General features: G+C 42.0%; 1 protein-coding gene across 3 annotated transcripts in view; it reads right to left on the reverse strand.

Moving 5' to 3' along the window:
- The window catches only part of LOC100343357 (butyrophilin-like protein 1), a 363,518-nt gene that overhangs the window by 203,484 nt on the left and 144,832 nt on the right, over positions 1-15,202 (reverse strand). The window lies entirely within an intron of this gene.

Raw genomic sequence — 15,202 nt, forward strand, 5'->3', positions numbered from 1 at the left:
AAAAGATCTCTGTCTTCATTTCAAATAAAATGAAAACAAAGAAAAAAATAAAACTAACTTGCTATCATTTCTGATGAGGGTGAGAGACCTGAAAAGGGAAGTGGAAGAAGGAAGTGGTGGATCGCACCTCTGGCCTTGTAACCAGTTATGCCAAGAAGGAAGACAGTAACTGCTATTGTTTCAATATTTGTGTTGACAAATTCAGTCAGGACTGTAGTCTTATAAGTTGTATATTAACGGTAGTGACAGGGTAGAAACTTAATCAAATTACTGTGTTTGGATTTGAGGACACTGTGAAGTGATTTGAGTGGAATGGGTTGCTAGGGCAGAGCCTGTATGATTGAATCTTGGTGGGTTTGTGGGGGTGGTAAAGGGAGCACATGGACACAGAGAGACGTGGGAGATGCTGCCATATTGTGATTTTCAAAGGCAGCCCCTGTGACAATCTGCATTGTGGTCTCTGGACTTTGGCTCCCCAGAGCTGTGAACCAAAATAAACCTCTTATCTATACAAAGTTACTTTGCCTCACATATTTCATTATTTCAACAGAGCTGACTAATTTTTGTCTTTGCTTGTCTTGTGTATGTCTTTGTATATAATAACCATTTTCTTTCTCTGTTCTTACACTTACTCATCTTCAGGGACTTCTGCTTGAAGATGGCAGAATAGGGAGGTAGCTCACTGCTCTAGTCTGGGAGGAAAGTTTTTAAAAAAGTGTAGAGAGTGCAATCTCAGGGAAGGGTTAGGGAGAAAACAGCAGAGGAAACTCCACAAATTGGGGGGACACAGGACCAATGTGGAGGGTGTGGATGTGCGCAACTTGGAACCCCAGCAGCTGAGAGAATCCGCACCTGCTTTGGAGTAAGGTAAGATCAGTCCATAGCAGCCAAACCACTGGTGATAAAGCTACAGAAAGACCCTGTTGGGAGTCTGGCTTAGAGCCCTGTGGAAGACAGTATACCTGCCAACCTAGAGGGAAAAAAAGGGCCACACATTTCTCTCTCCCCAACCAACTAGTACCAGCATTTTGTAACATGGTGAGAGAGGGAGGGCATCATTTTGGACATATGTAACAGCTGTGCCAACTCATGTTTGTACACGCAGCAACTGGCCAAGAGGAGACACCTGACACTGGCTGGGAGAGTTGACAGGGAGTTGGGTGCTTGTGACCCTGAGAGCCATGTATGCCAGCACTGTGAAGACACTGGCTGTGTGGGAGGGCATGTGGTGTGGTTAGGACTTTGGGCAGTCGCTGTGGGCAGCTCTGCATGCTCAGGTTTCCCTGACTCCCTGTGAGGGTCACTGCTGTGGCATCTGTGTTCACACGGAGAATTGCACCGATCCTTCCTGTGGTTCTTTTGGCAGCACAGATGAAAATCGTAGCCACTGGAGATAGCAACCAGGCATTTGTCTCCTTTGAGGAGAGGAGTGAGTGTGAGAAGATGCCAACAGAACAAAACAACCTCCCCTCTGATTAAAAAAATTTACATGCCCAACTTGGATGTCACCCTGGACATTCCCCTCTCCCTGGAGCAGTGAACAGAGCTCCCTGACCACTCCCAGCCCACACCTCTGTGTATTCACTGAAAGAGTGGATACTCCACTAATCCACCGAGGCATAATCCAAAGAAAAGCTATCACAGAGAATTAAAAAAAATAAATATCACCACAATGCCTATTAATAAACACAGCAATTAAAGAAACAAAAATAAGGAAGACATATGACACCCCCAAAAGAACACTAGAATGTGAAGATGAAGAGATTAATGAAATTTCAGAAATGGAATGCAAAAAATTGATAATAGGATTACTTAGAAGTCATCAGAGACAAATTTATGAACTAAAGAAATTTGTACAAGACATGAATGAAATTTTTCCCGTATGAAAACACAGGAGACCCTGTTTACCTAAAGCAATCTTATACAGCAAAAACAAAGCCAGAGGCATCACAATACCAGATTTCAAGACATACTACAGGGCAGTTATAATCAATTCAGCCTGGTACTGGTACAAAAACAGATGGATAGACCAATGGAACAGAATAGAAACTTCAGAATTCAATCCATGCATATACAACTAACTTATCTTTGACAAAGAAGCTAAAATCAAGGAAGCCTGGAGCAAGGACAGCCTCTTCAACAAATAGCGCTGGGAAAACTAGATCCCCACATGCAGAAGTATGAAGCAAGAGCCCTACCTCCACCTTACACCTTACACAAAAATCCATTCAAAATGGATTAAAGACCTAAATCTATGGCCTGATACCATCAAATTATTAGAGAATATTGGGGAAACTGCAAGACATTGTCATAGGCTAAGAGTTGATGGAAAAGACCCCAGAGGCACAGGCAATCAAAGCTGAAAAAGACAAATGTGATTACATCAAACTGAGAATCTTCAGCATTACAGAAGAAGTACTCAGGAAAGTGAAGAGGCAACCAAAAGATGGGAGATATTATTTGCAAACTATGCAACTGATAAAGGATTAATAATGAGAAGATAAAAAGAGATCAAGAAACACAACATCAACAAAACAAACAACACAGTTAAGAAATGGACGGGGCTGGCACTGTGGTGTAGCAAGTAAGGTTGTGACCTGCAGTGCCGAGATCCTGTATGGGCACCGATTCAAGTCCCGGCTGCTCCACTTCCAAAACAGCTCTCTGCTATGACCTGGGAAAGCAGTGGAAGATGGCTCAAGTCCTTGGGCTCCTGCACTTGCATGGGAGACCTGGAAGAAGCTCCTGGCTTTGCATCAGAGCAACTGTGGCCATTGCAGCCAATTGGGAAGTGAACCAGCGGTTGGAAGACCTCTCTCTCTGCCCCTCCTTCTCTCTGTGTAACTGTGGCTTTCAAATAAATAAATAAATCTTTTTTTAAAAAAAGAAAAGAAATGGGCAAAGGACTTAAATGAGCATTTTTTGAAAAAGATAATCCAAATGGCCAACAGACACATGAAAAAATGTCCAGGATCACTAGCCATCAGGGAAATGCAAATCAAAACCACAATGAGGTTCCTCCTCACCCCCATTAGAATGGCTTCCATACAGAAATCAACAAACAACAAACGCTGGTGAGGATGTGGGGAAAAAGGTACCCTAATCCACTGTTGGTGGGATTGTAAACTGGTAAAGCTACTATGGAAGACAGTTTAGAGACACCTCATAAATCTGAATATAGATCTACCATATGACCTAGCCACCTCACTCCTAGGAATTTTCCAAGGAAAATGAAATCAGCATATGAAATAGTTATCTGTACCCCCTTTGTTTATTGCAGCTCAATTCTCAATACCTAAGACATGAAATCAACCCAAATGCCTGTCAATTAAAGATTGGATAAAGAATTTATAGGCTATGTACACCATGGAATACTACACAGTGGTAAAAAAAAATTGAACCCTATCACTTACAACAAAATGGGGGAATCTGGAAAACATCATACTTAATGAAATAAGCCAATCCCAAAAAGACAAATACCATATGTCCTCCCTGATCTCTTATAACTAAGAGAGCACCTAAAAGGTAAACTATAGAAGTGAAATTAACACTTTGAGATGCCATGATGCTGAACAGCCCTTATCTCAACTATCGAGGAACAATTTTTTTCCATACAATTTGTTGAACACTTTACTGAGTATAGAATTAATTGTATGTATATAAAGTTAATTGAAAATAGATCTTAGTAAAAAAATAAGAATGGGAATAGGAGAGGAAGGAGTAAGAGGGGTGTGGATATGGGTGGAAGAGTGGATCAGGTGGGAAGAATCATTACATTCCTAAAGTTGTATTTATGAAATGCATGAAGTTTGTATTTCTTAAATAAAAGGTTTCTTGAGTAAAAAAATTGACTTCAGCCCTAGTGGGCTTCCACCAACACACACTGATCGTCTTACAGCTCTGGAAGCCAGAAATCTGAGCCAGGTCTCATTAAGCTAAAATCTATGCTGAATTACATTCAGTTCTGGTGGCTCTTGTCTCTTCTAGAATGTTGAACCCACCTGCATGATTTAGTTAATGGCCCCATTCTTCTGTCTTCAATGCCAGCAATATATTTCATTTTCGTACTATGTCTCCTTCATCATATAGCATTTTCTGTCCACACAGAGGTTGAGAAGTTTCTGTGTTTTCAGGGTTCACATGACTAGACTGGGCTCACTTGGATAATAGCATTAACTATCCTGCACAACCCTAGCTTCAAAGTCCTTAATCTTTATCTTATCTGCAAAGTTTCATTTCCCTGTGAGATGATAGGGATGTTAGGACATGGATATCTTTGAGAATCATTCTCCAAGTTCATATCAGCCAGTTGCAGCCCCCTCTGTCCAAGTGTGGCATACAGTCAACATGCAAGTCTAGCTCAATAAGTGCTTCTTATGTAAATGGAGGTGCTGATTTTGATCTCCTCAATTTATTCTCAAGAAAACCTAGTTTTCATGATGGTTTTGTGTTTAGGAGCTACAGGAAGCATAATTTGAAGTGAAATCTGGGAAATGACTTTTCTGTTTGGTCAGTGTCCAAACTCTCAATCTCTGGGTGTTAAACTTTATGACTTAGCCTTGGCAGAAAGGCTGCAACATGGTGGTGTGTGTGTGTGTGTGTGTGTGTGTGAGAGAGAGAGAGAGAGAGAGAGAGACAGTCCATTAGCTGAATGTTCGCAGATGCAATCCCCCATCTCTCCCACATCATGTTTCAAAAGAGCAGGTGCTGAACTGACGTCTGCAGTCTGTACGGACCCCTGGTATATAACATGTGGTTCTCTTGCAGACTGGCAGAAGGAACAGTTCCAGCCTTGTGAGTGACTTCATGTTTTTTATGGATGCTCCTCTCCTATGACTTCCATAGCTCTAGCCTCTCCTTCAGTTCTCGGTGGTAATACAGATGCACAATCAACAGTGATGGGGTGGGGGCTGAAGTGACATGAACAAAGCTTTGGGTGGACCTCTAGGTCTCTGTGACACATCTGACTCTCAGAAAGGGCTCTTGATTCATCCTCTCACTGGAGGCCATGGGTTTAAGCCCCAGGGCCCTTATCTCAGGGGCCTTGCTTCTCCCCCATGCAGCTGGTGGGTCTGGGAGTGTTGTGCATCCTTGTTCTGGGGCTGTGCGTGATTAGGAACTGTCTCTGCAGGGTCTGTCACTCTGGATCCAGGTTCTGCCCATGCAAGTCTTGTCATCTCTCCTGAAAAGACGAGTGTGACCTGGGAGGACAGCTGTGTGGACCCATATGACCGCTGCAGTGCGTTGGGCTTTGAGGGCATCAGATCAAGAAAATGTTACTGGGAGGTGGAGATCAGGGGTGGAGAGAATAGCAGCAAGTGGGCTCTGGGTATCTGTAGGGAGCACGTGACAAGGACAAACTGATATAACAAATCCCCAGAAAAGGGTTTCTGGCTTGTGGGGTGGTTTTACAAGATATAGTGCCTGGACTAAGCCTCAACAGGCTCTATCCCTTAGGTAGGATCCCCGCAGGGTGGGGACTTTCCTGGACTATGGTAAGGGGGATGTCTCCTTCTACAACATGACTGATGGCTCCCACATTTTCTCCTTCCCCCCAGCTTCTTTCCCGGGAACCCTCTTTCCATGCTTCATGCTTGAGGGAGACGTGTTCCTGTGCATTGGCTCCACAGTGGGGGGTGGGGTGGTCTCAGGGACTCCCTGTGCCCTTTAGCAATTCTTCTTTAGAGGAAGCTGTGAGACCCCCAGGGATGGGGCTCAGCTCAGACACTGGAGTTGGTGGAGCTCCCCCAGGGGCTGAGTCTCCATTCCTGGACCTGCACCCCACAGAGCCCTTCAGTGCCTCTGACTCCTCAGTGTGATGCTTTCCAGGCTGCAGAAACCCTGTAACAAAAACCTCTGCAGTGAGTCCTAGGTGACCAAAGAGCTTTCTCCTCTGTGGTTATGAGAATTGTGATCAAACAGCAGAAGCTGGAAGTGCATTGCTCTTTGAATTTGTTTAAGATAAGCTGACGTTTACAATGGAAAGCACTTGAGTTATCAGCTGCTGTCTCCCGGAATGTATTATCAGGAAGCTGGATCACAAGCAGAGCATCCAGGACTCAAGCCAGCTCTTGGATGTGAATTTTGGGCTCCCAAGTGTGGTTTATGCCACAACATTGCAGTGCATGCTCCTTTTTTCTTTTAAATAAAGTGATGTCTTGTAGTTTTTCTGAAATCTGAACATATGCAATGCTTTTGTACTTGTATTTATGCTCCTTCTTTGACAGTAAGTGTGTTGCGATGTATTTTGGTCCCTTCTTGTTCTCCCGTCCAAGTGACTCGCCTTAGTGGCTGAGTCTCCTGTCTCCTGTGTCTTCTTCAATATCCTTTCTACTTCTTCAACTATTCAGTTTGGAGAGCTGATGTCTCACTCATATGCCTTTTCTCCCTACCAACTACAAAATAAAGACACACACCATTGGCTTTGCTTTTCACTTCTTAACAGTCCTCATTTTGCAGGCATTCCCAAGGTTTAAATTATCAACAACCCTGTTGCTGCTACAAATCATCATGCACATCAAAACAAGTATTATTATTAGCCCCTCTTGTGCCCCCTCTCAGGCATCATCCAGATCTAGTTCGAGTCCTTGATGGCAGCACTAATCCTTACAATCCCCTTCAGGAATGTGGCATTGCTTTTGGTTTATGATTTTTCTTTCATGGAAGCAGATTTGGAGTCTTTCACTTGGTCTTTCCCGCAGTAGCTCTGATTTTACAGGTCAAGAACCAACATGCCAGGATTCTGCCAGTTGCTGAGTTTGTCTTATTCCATGTTCTGTTGCTATAACAAAATATCCAGTGCTGGGTAATATATAAGGAAAAGAGGTTTATTTGGTTCATGACCATAGTCGCTAGAAGGTCCACACAGCATGATGCTGGTCTTCTGGTCAGGGCCCCCTCTAGCTGCATGACAATGTGGTAGAGAAGTGGCCACATAGAGCAGGAACCACAGTGTGGGGTGGACCTACTTTATAACACACTCTGTTAGGGACTAATCCAGGCATAGTTGACCTGACCTACTCCCATGAGACAGCACTAATTCATTCAAGAGAATGTAGCCCCATAATCTAATTATTTTCCAATAAGCCCTATTATGTTGCAGTTGATTTCTCAACAATGTTGCAGTGGATTCATTTCTGAGAGGAGGAGTGCGGTGAGGGCAAGAGGCAGGGAGTCAGCACACAGACCCCTGGAGTAGGGTGAAAGCAGGCCTGAGGCGAGCAGCCTGAAGACTCGTTTATTTGAGTTAGTACAACAGCTTATATAGTCAAGACCAGCCAATCTGGTCAAGGGGTGGTCTATGTCCCAACCAATTATAGCCTGTTGCCAGGCAGTTTCCAAAGCCATCCAATCACAGCCTGTTGCCAGTCAGGCTCTTGTTGCCAGGCAGTTTCTGAAACCATCCAATCACAGCCTGCCATCAGTCAGGCTCTGTTGTCATGTGGTTTCCTCTGTTGTCATGTGGTTTCCGAAGCCACCCAATCACAGCCTGTTGCCAGGCAGTTTCTGTTGTCAGTGGCCATCTTGGCATGACCTTTTCACCTCAGTGGCCATCTTGGCATGAACTTTTCACCTCAGCGTCCATCTTGATATGACCTTTTCACTTCATTCCACCACACTATCTGTTAAAGGTTTCTTGACCTTAACACTGCCCCCACTTGGGACCAAGCTTTCAACACATGAAACTTTGGTAGACACATTCAAATCACAACCAAATCATGCAACTCAACTGCTGACCCTGAAAGTTCACATCTTTCTCTTAATACAAAATACATTCACTCCAAGTCAATAGACCCTAAATATTAACTCATTCTAGCATTGTTCAAAAGCCAACCCTAAAATCTCACCTGATTCAGAACAAACTCCTTCCACCTGTGAGCCTATAGAATCACACACAAGTTACATGCTTCCCACATACAATGGTGGAATATGATAGGTTTCCAAAAAGGAGAAATATGGAAGTTGAAAAGGGCAGTTGGCACAGTGCAAGGCCTAAACCCAGTGGAACAGACTACAGTAACTTTTTTTGACAGGCAGAGTGGACAGTGAGAGAGACAGAGAGAAAGGTCTTCCTTTGCTGTTGGTTCACACTCCAATGGCCACCGCAGCTGGCGCGCTGCGGCCAGTACACCACGCTGATCCGAAGCCAGCAGCCAGGTGCTTCTCCTGGTCTCCCATGCAGGTGCAGGGCCCAAGGACTTGGGCCATCCTCCACTGCACTCCCGGGCCACAGCAGAGAGCTGGCCTGGAAGAGGAGCAACCGGGACAGGATCCGGCACCCTGACCGGGACTAGAATCTGGTGTGCCAGTGCCGCAAGGTGGAGGATTAGTCTATTGAGCCGCGGCGCCAGCCTACAGTAACTCTTAAACCTCTGAGTTCAGCTTTCTGTGCACACAGGGGCTATGAATAGGCTCCCAAGGCCTTAGCAGAGTTTCTCCCCTAGCTGGACTGGGCTCAGCCCACATGGTTCCTGTAATGGGTGGAACTGGTGCCTGTAGTTTTTTCAGGCTGCTATTGCATGCTGCTGGAGGCTCTGCCTTGATTGGGTCTTTGCTGTGATTCCACTCCCATGGCTGCACCAGGTATTCTACTGGAGAACCTCTGTGAATGTTCTACCCCTGCCATGGTTTCTGACTGAGCCCTTAAGCTTTCCTTTCAAGTTCAGAGGCAGTTGGCACAACCCTATTCCTCTAGCCTTCCATATGACTGCAAACTTAGCACCACATGAAGGCCACCAAGGTCTATTGCTTGTCCCTTTTGGGATAGCAACATGCGTCATGCTTACACTTGCTTGAGCTGCTACCAGGCAGCTGAGTGCTGTCCTGGGGTGTGAGGAGCAGAATCCTGAGGCAATTCTGGACAGTACGCCTGTGGAGAGTGAGCCAGGAAGGTTTCCTAAAATCAGTCTCTTCTGCTGGACCTTGGGCCTGTAATTGCAGGGGCAGCCTCAAAGCTTTCTGAGAGATCCTCAAGGCCTTTTCCATTGTCCTGATGCACAGTAGCTGCCTCCTTTTTAGTCATGCAAATCTCTTTAGCAACTGGTTGCTGGTCTTCACTCTTTTTTTTAACTTTTATTTAATGAATATAAATTTTCAAAGTACAGCTTATGGATTACAATGGTTCCCCCCCATAACTACCCTCCAACACACAACCCTCCCCTTTCCCTCTCCCTCCCCCCTTCCATTCACATCAAGATTCATTTTCAATTCTCTTTATATACAGAAGATAAGTTTAGCATATATTAAGTGAAGATTTCAACAGTTTGCACCCACTTAGAAACACAAAGTGAAAAATACTGTTTGAGTACTAGTTGTAGCATTAAATCTCAATGTACAGCACATTAAGGACAGAGATCCTACATGAGGAGTAAGTGCACAGTGACTCCTGTTGTTGACTTAACAAATTGACACTCTTGTTTATGGCATCAGTAATCACCTTAGGCTCTTGTCATGAGTTGCCAAGGATATGGAAGCCTTTTGAGTTCACCAACTCTGATCATATTTAGACAAGGTCATAGTCAAAGTGGAAGTTCTCTCCTCCCTTCAGAGAAAGGTACCTCCTTCTTGGATGACCTGTTCTTTTCACTGGGATCTCATTCGCGGAGATCTTTCATGTAGGTTTTTTTTTTTTTTTTTTTTTTTTTTTTTTGCCAGAGTGTTTAGGCTTTCCATGCCTGTAATACTCTCATGGGCTTTTCAGCCAGATCCGTGTGCCTTAAGGGCTGATTCTGAGGCCAGAGTGCTGTTTAGGACATCTGCCATTCTATGGGTCTGCTGTGTATCTCGCTTCCCATGTTGGATCATTCTCCCCTTTTTTATTCTATCAGCTAGTATTTGCAGACACTAGTCTTATTTATGTGCTCCCTTTGGCTCTTAATCCTATCATTATGATCAATTGTGAACAGAAATTGATCACTGGGACTAGTGAGATGGCATTGGTATATACCACCTTGATGGGATTGAATTGGAATCCCCTGGTATGTTTCTAACTCTACCGTTTGAGGTAAGTCAGCTTGAACATGTCCCGAATTGCACATCTCTTCCCTCTATTATTCCCACTCTTATATTTAACAGTGATCACTTTTCAGTTAAGTTTCAACACTTGAGAATAACTGTGTATTGATTATTCAACCAAAAGTATTAAATAGAACAAAAAAAAATACTAAGAGGGATAACGTATTAAGTTGTTCATCAACAGTCAGGGCAAGGGCTGATCAAGTCACCGTTTCTCATAGTGATCATTTCACTTTAACAGGTTTCCTTTTTGGTGCTCAGTTAGTTGTCACCGATCAGGGAGAACATATGGTATCTGTCCCTTTGTGACTGGCTTATTTCACTCAGCATAATGCTTTCCAAATTCCTAACAGGGATCACTTTTCAGTTAAAATTTAAACACCTAAGAATAATTGTGTGTTAATTACAGAGTTCAACCAATAGTACTAGAACAAAAAAAAATACTAAAATGGATTAAGTATTACATTGTACATCAACCGTCAGGACAAAAGCTGATTAGGTCACGGTTTCTCATAGTGTCCATTTCACTTCAACAAGTTTCCCCTTTGGTGCTCAGTGAGTTGTCGCCCATCAGGGAGAACATATGACATTTGTCCCTTTGGGACTGGCTTAATTCACTCAGCATGATGTTTTCCAGATTCCTCCATCTTGTTGCAAATGATCAGATTTCGTTGTTATTAACTGCTGTATAATATTCTATAGAGTACATGTCCCATAATTTCTTTATCCAGTCTACTGTTGATGGGCATTTGGGTTGGTTCCAGGTCTAGCTATTGTAAATTGAGCTACAACAAACATTAATGTGCAGACAACTATTTTGTTTGCCAATTTAATTTCCTTTGGGTAAATTCTAAAGAGTGGTGTGGCTGGGTTGAATGCTAGCGTTATCTTCAGGTTTCTGAGGAATCTCCAGACTGACTTCCATAGTGGCTTTACCAGTTTGCATTGCCATCAACAGTGGGTTAGTGTCCCTTTTTCCCCACATCTTCTCCAGCATCTATTGTTGGTAGATTTCTGAATGTGAGCCATTCTAACTGGGGTGAGGTGAAACCTCATGTGGTTTTGATTTGTATTTCCCTGATTGCTAGTGATCTTGAACATTTTTTCATGTGCCTGTTGGCCATTTGGATTTCCTCTTTTGAAAAATGTCTATTGAGGTCCTTGGCCCATCTCTTAAGTGGGTTGTTTGTTTTGATGTTGTGGAGTTTCTTGATTTCTTTGTAGATTCTGGTTATCAACCCTTTATCTGTTGCATAGATTGCAAATATTTTTTCCCATTCTGTCGGTTGCCTCTTCACTTTCCTGACTGTTTCTTTTGAAGTACAGAAACTTCTCAATTTGATGCAATCCCAAATGTTAATTTTAGTTTTGACTGCCTGTGCTTCTGGGGTGTTTTCCAAGAAGTCATTGCCGGTACCTATATCTTGCAGAGTTTTTCCAATGCTCTCTAGTAATTTGAAGGTGTCGGGTCATAGATTTAAGTCTTTAATCCATGTTGAGTGAATTTTTGTGTAAGGTGAATGGTAGGGGTCTTGCTTCATGATTCTGCATGTGGAAATCCAGTTTTCCCAGCACCATTTATTGAATAGACTGTCCTTACTCCAGGGATTGGTTTTAGATCCTTGATCAAATATAAGTTGGCTGTAGATGTTTGGATTGATTTCTGGTGTTTCAATTCTGTTCCATTGGAATATCCATCTGTTTCTGTACCATTACCATGCTGTTTTGATAACAACTACCCTGTAGTATGTCCTGAAATCTGGTATTGTGATGCCTCCGGCTTTGTTTTTGTTGTACAAGATTGCTTTACCTATTTGAGGTCTCCTGTGTCTCCATATGAATTTCAGCATTATTTTTTCCAGATCTGAGAAGAATGTCTTTGGTATATTGATTGGTATCGCATTGAATCTGTAAATTGCTTTTGGGAGAATGGACATTTCGATAATATTCATTCTTCCAATCCATGAGCATGGAAGATTTTTCCATTTCTTGGTATCCTCTTCTATTTCTTTCTTTAAGGTTTTGTAATTTTCATCGTAGAGATTTTTAACATCCTTGGTTAAGTTTATTCCAAGGTATTTGATTGTTTTTGTAGCTATTATGAATGGGATTGATCTTAGAAGTTCTTTCTCAGCCATGGTATTGCCTGTGTATACAAAGGCTGTTGATTTTTCTGCATTGATTTTATATCCTCCTACTTTGCCAAACTCTTCTTTGAGTTCCAATAGTCTCTTAGTAGAGTTCTTTCTTTCCCCTAAGTAAAGAATCATATCATCTGCAAAGAGGGATAGTTTGAGTTCTTCCTTCCCAATTCGTATCCCTTTAATTTCTTTTTCTTGCCTAATAGCTGTGGCTAGAACTTCCAGAACTATATTGAATAGCAGTGGTGAGAATGGGTATCCCTGTCTGGTACCAGATCTCAGTGGAAATGCTTCCAACTTTTCCCCATTCAATAGGATGCTGGCCGTGGGTTTTTCACAAACTGCTTTGGTTATATTGAGGAATGTTCCTTCCATACCCAGTTTGCTTAGAGTTTTCATCATGAACGGGTGTTGTATTTTATCAAATGATTTCTCTGCGTCTATTGAGATAATCATATGGTTTTTCTTTTGCAGTCTGTTAATGTGGTGTATCACATTGATTGATTTGCACACATTGAACCATCCCTGCATACCTGGGATAAATCCCACTTGGTCTGGGTGGATGATCTTTCTGATGTGTTGTTGCATTCTATTGGCGAGAATTTTGTTGAGCATTTTTGCATCGATGTTCATCAGGGATATTGGTCTGTAATTCTCTTTCAATGCTGCATCTTTTTCCGGCTTAGGAATTAAGGTGATGCTGGCTTCATAGAAAGAATTTGGGAGGATTCCCTCTTTTTCGATTGTTCGAATAGCTTGAGAAGAATTGGAGTTAGTTCTTCATTAAATGTCTTGTAGAATTCAGCAGTGAATCCATCTGGTCCTGGGCTTTTCTTTGTTGGGAGGGCCTTTATTACTGTTTCAATTTCTGTCTCAGTTATGGGTCTATGTAGGTTTTCTATGTCTTCCTGGTTTAATTTAGGTAGGTTGCATGTGTCCAGGAATCTATCCATTTCTGATAGGTTTCCCTGTTTGCTGGCATACAGGTCCTTGTAGTAATTTCTGATGATTCTTTTTATTTCTGTGGTGTCTGTTGTTATGTTTCCTTTTTCATCTCTGATTTTATTGATTTGGGTCTTTTCTCTTCTTCTTTTAGTTAGTTGGGCCAATGGGCTGTCAATTTTGTTTATTTTTTTCAAAAAACCAGGACCTCATTTGGCTGATTTTTTGTAATTTTTTTTTTGGATTCAATCCTGTTGATTTCTTCTCTGATTTTAATTATTTCTCTTCTCCTACTAGATTTGGGTCTGGTTTGCTGCAGATTTTCTAGACCCTTGAGATGCAGTGAAAGCTCATCTATTTGGTGCCTTTCCAATTTCTTGATGTAGGCACCGATTGATATAAACTTTCCTCTTAACACTGCTTTTGCTGTGTCCCATAAGTTTTGGTATGTTGTGCTGTTATCCTCATTTACTTCCAGAAAATTTTTGATTTCTCTTTTAATTTCTTCTATAACCCATTGTTCATTCAGGAGCATGTTGTTCGATCTCCATGTGTTTGCATATGCTCTAGGGATTCCTGAGTTGCTAATTTCCAACTTCATTCCTTTATGGTCTGAGAAGCTGCATGGTATGATTCTAATTCTTTTGAATTTGCTGAGACTTGCTTTATGGCCTAGTATGTGGTCAATCCTAGAGAAGCTTCCATGTACTGCTGAGAAGAATGTAAATGCTTTCTGTGTAGGATGAAAAGTTCTGTAGATATCTGTTAGATCCATTTGGGCTATAGTGTCATTTAAATCTACTGTCTCCTTCTTGATCTTCTGTCCTGTTGATCTGTCTATTTCTGAGAGTGGGGTATTGAAGTCCCCCAGTACTATTGTATTGGGGTCTAAGTCTCCCTTTAAGTCCCTTAACAAATCTTTTAAATAAACCAGTGCCCTGTAATTAGGTGCATATACATTGATAATCATTATATTTTCCTGTTGAATTGATCCCTTAATCATTATATAGTGCCCCTCTTTGTCTCTCTTAACAGTTTTTGTGGTAAAGTTTATGTTGTCCGATATTAAGATGGCTACGCCCGCTCTTTTTTCATTTCTGTTGGCATGGTATATCTTTTTCCAGCCTTTCACTTTCAGTCTGTATGGATCTTTATTGGAAAGATGTGTTTCTTGTAAGCAACAAATAGATGGGTTTTGTTTCTTAAGCCAATCAGCCAATCGGTGTCTTTTAACTGGACAGTTCAGGCCATTAACATTCAATATGACTATTGATAAGTAATAGCTTTGCCCTGCCATTTGCCAAAGATATTTTCTGATATATGTTTTGAATTCCTGTGATCTTTTGGTGTGAGATTTCCTTCATTTACCTTCTTTCATATTGATGACCGTGTTTCTGTGTTTCTGTGTGTAACACATCTTTAAGAATCTTTTGCAGGGCTGGACAAGTGGTGACAAATTCTTTCAATTTCTCTTTGTTGTGAAAGGTCTTTATTTCACCTTCATTCACAAATGATAGCTTTGCAGGATATAATATTCTGGGCTGGCAGTTGTTCTCTCTTAGTACCTGGGCTATATCTCGCCATTCCCTCCTAGCTTGTAGGGTTTCTGATAAGAAGTCAGCTGTGAGTCTGATTGGAGATCTTCTGAGAGTAATCTGACGTTTCTCTCTTGCACATTTTAGGATCTTTATGTTTCACTGTGGTGAGTTTGATTACAACGTGTCGTGGCGAGGATCTCTTTTGGTCGTGTTTATTAGGGGTTCTATGAGCTTCCTGTACTAGGATGTCTCTGTCCTTCTCAAACCTGGGAAATTTTCTGCTAATATCTCACTAAAAAGGCCTTCTAATCCTTTCTCCCTCTCCATGCCTTCAGGAACTCCTAGAACCCAAATGTTGGGTTTTTTAATAGTATCCTGAAGATTCCCGACAATATTTTTTAGATTTCTAATTTCCTCTTCTTTTCTTTGGTTTTATTGTATATTTTCCTGTGCTCTGTTCTAAGTCTGATATTCTCTCTTCTGCTTCACCTATTCTGTTTTTAAGGCTCTCTAATGTGTTTGTCATTTGATCTATTGAATTCTTCACTTCATTATGATTTCTCGTCA

This window comes from Oryctolagus cuniculus, chromosome 5, assembly GCF_051225735.1.
Source record: "Oryctolagus cuniculus isolate XC-2025 breed Fujian yellow rabbit chromosome 5, ASM5122573v1, whole genome shotgun sequence".
Taxonomy (NCBI): Eukaryota; Metazoa; Chordata; class Mammalia; order Lagomorpha; family Leporidae; genus Oryctolagus; species Oryctolagus cuniculus.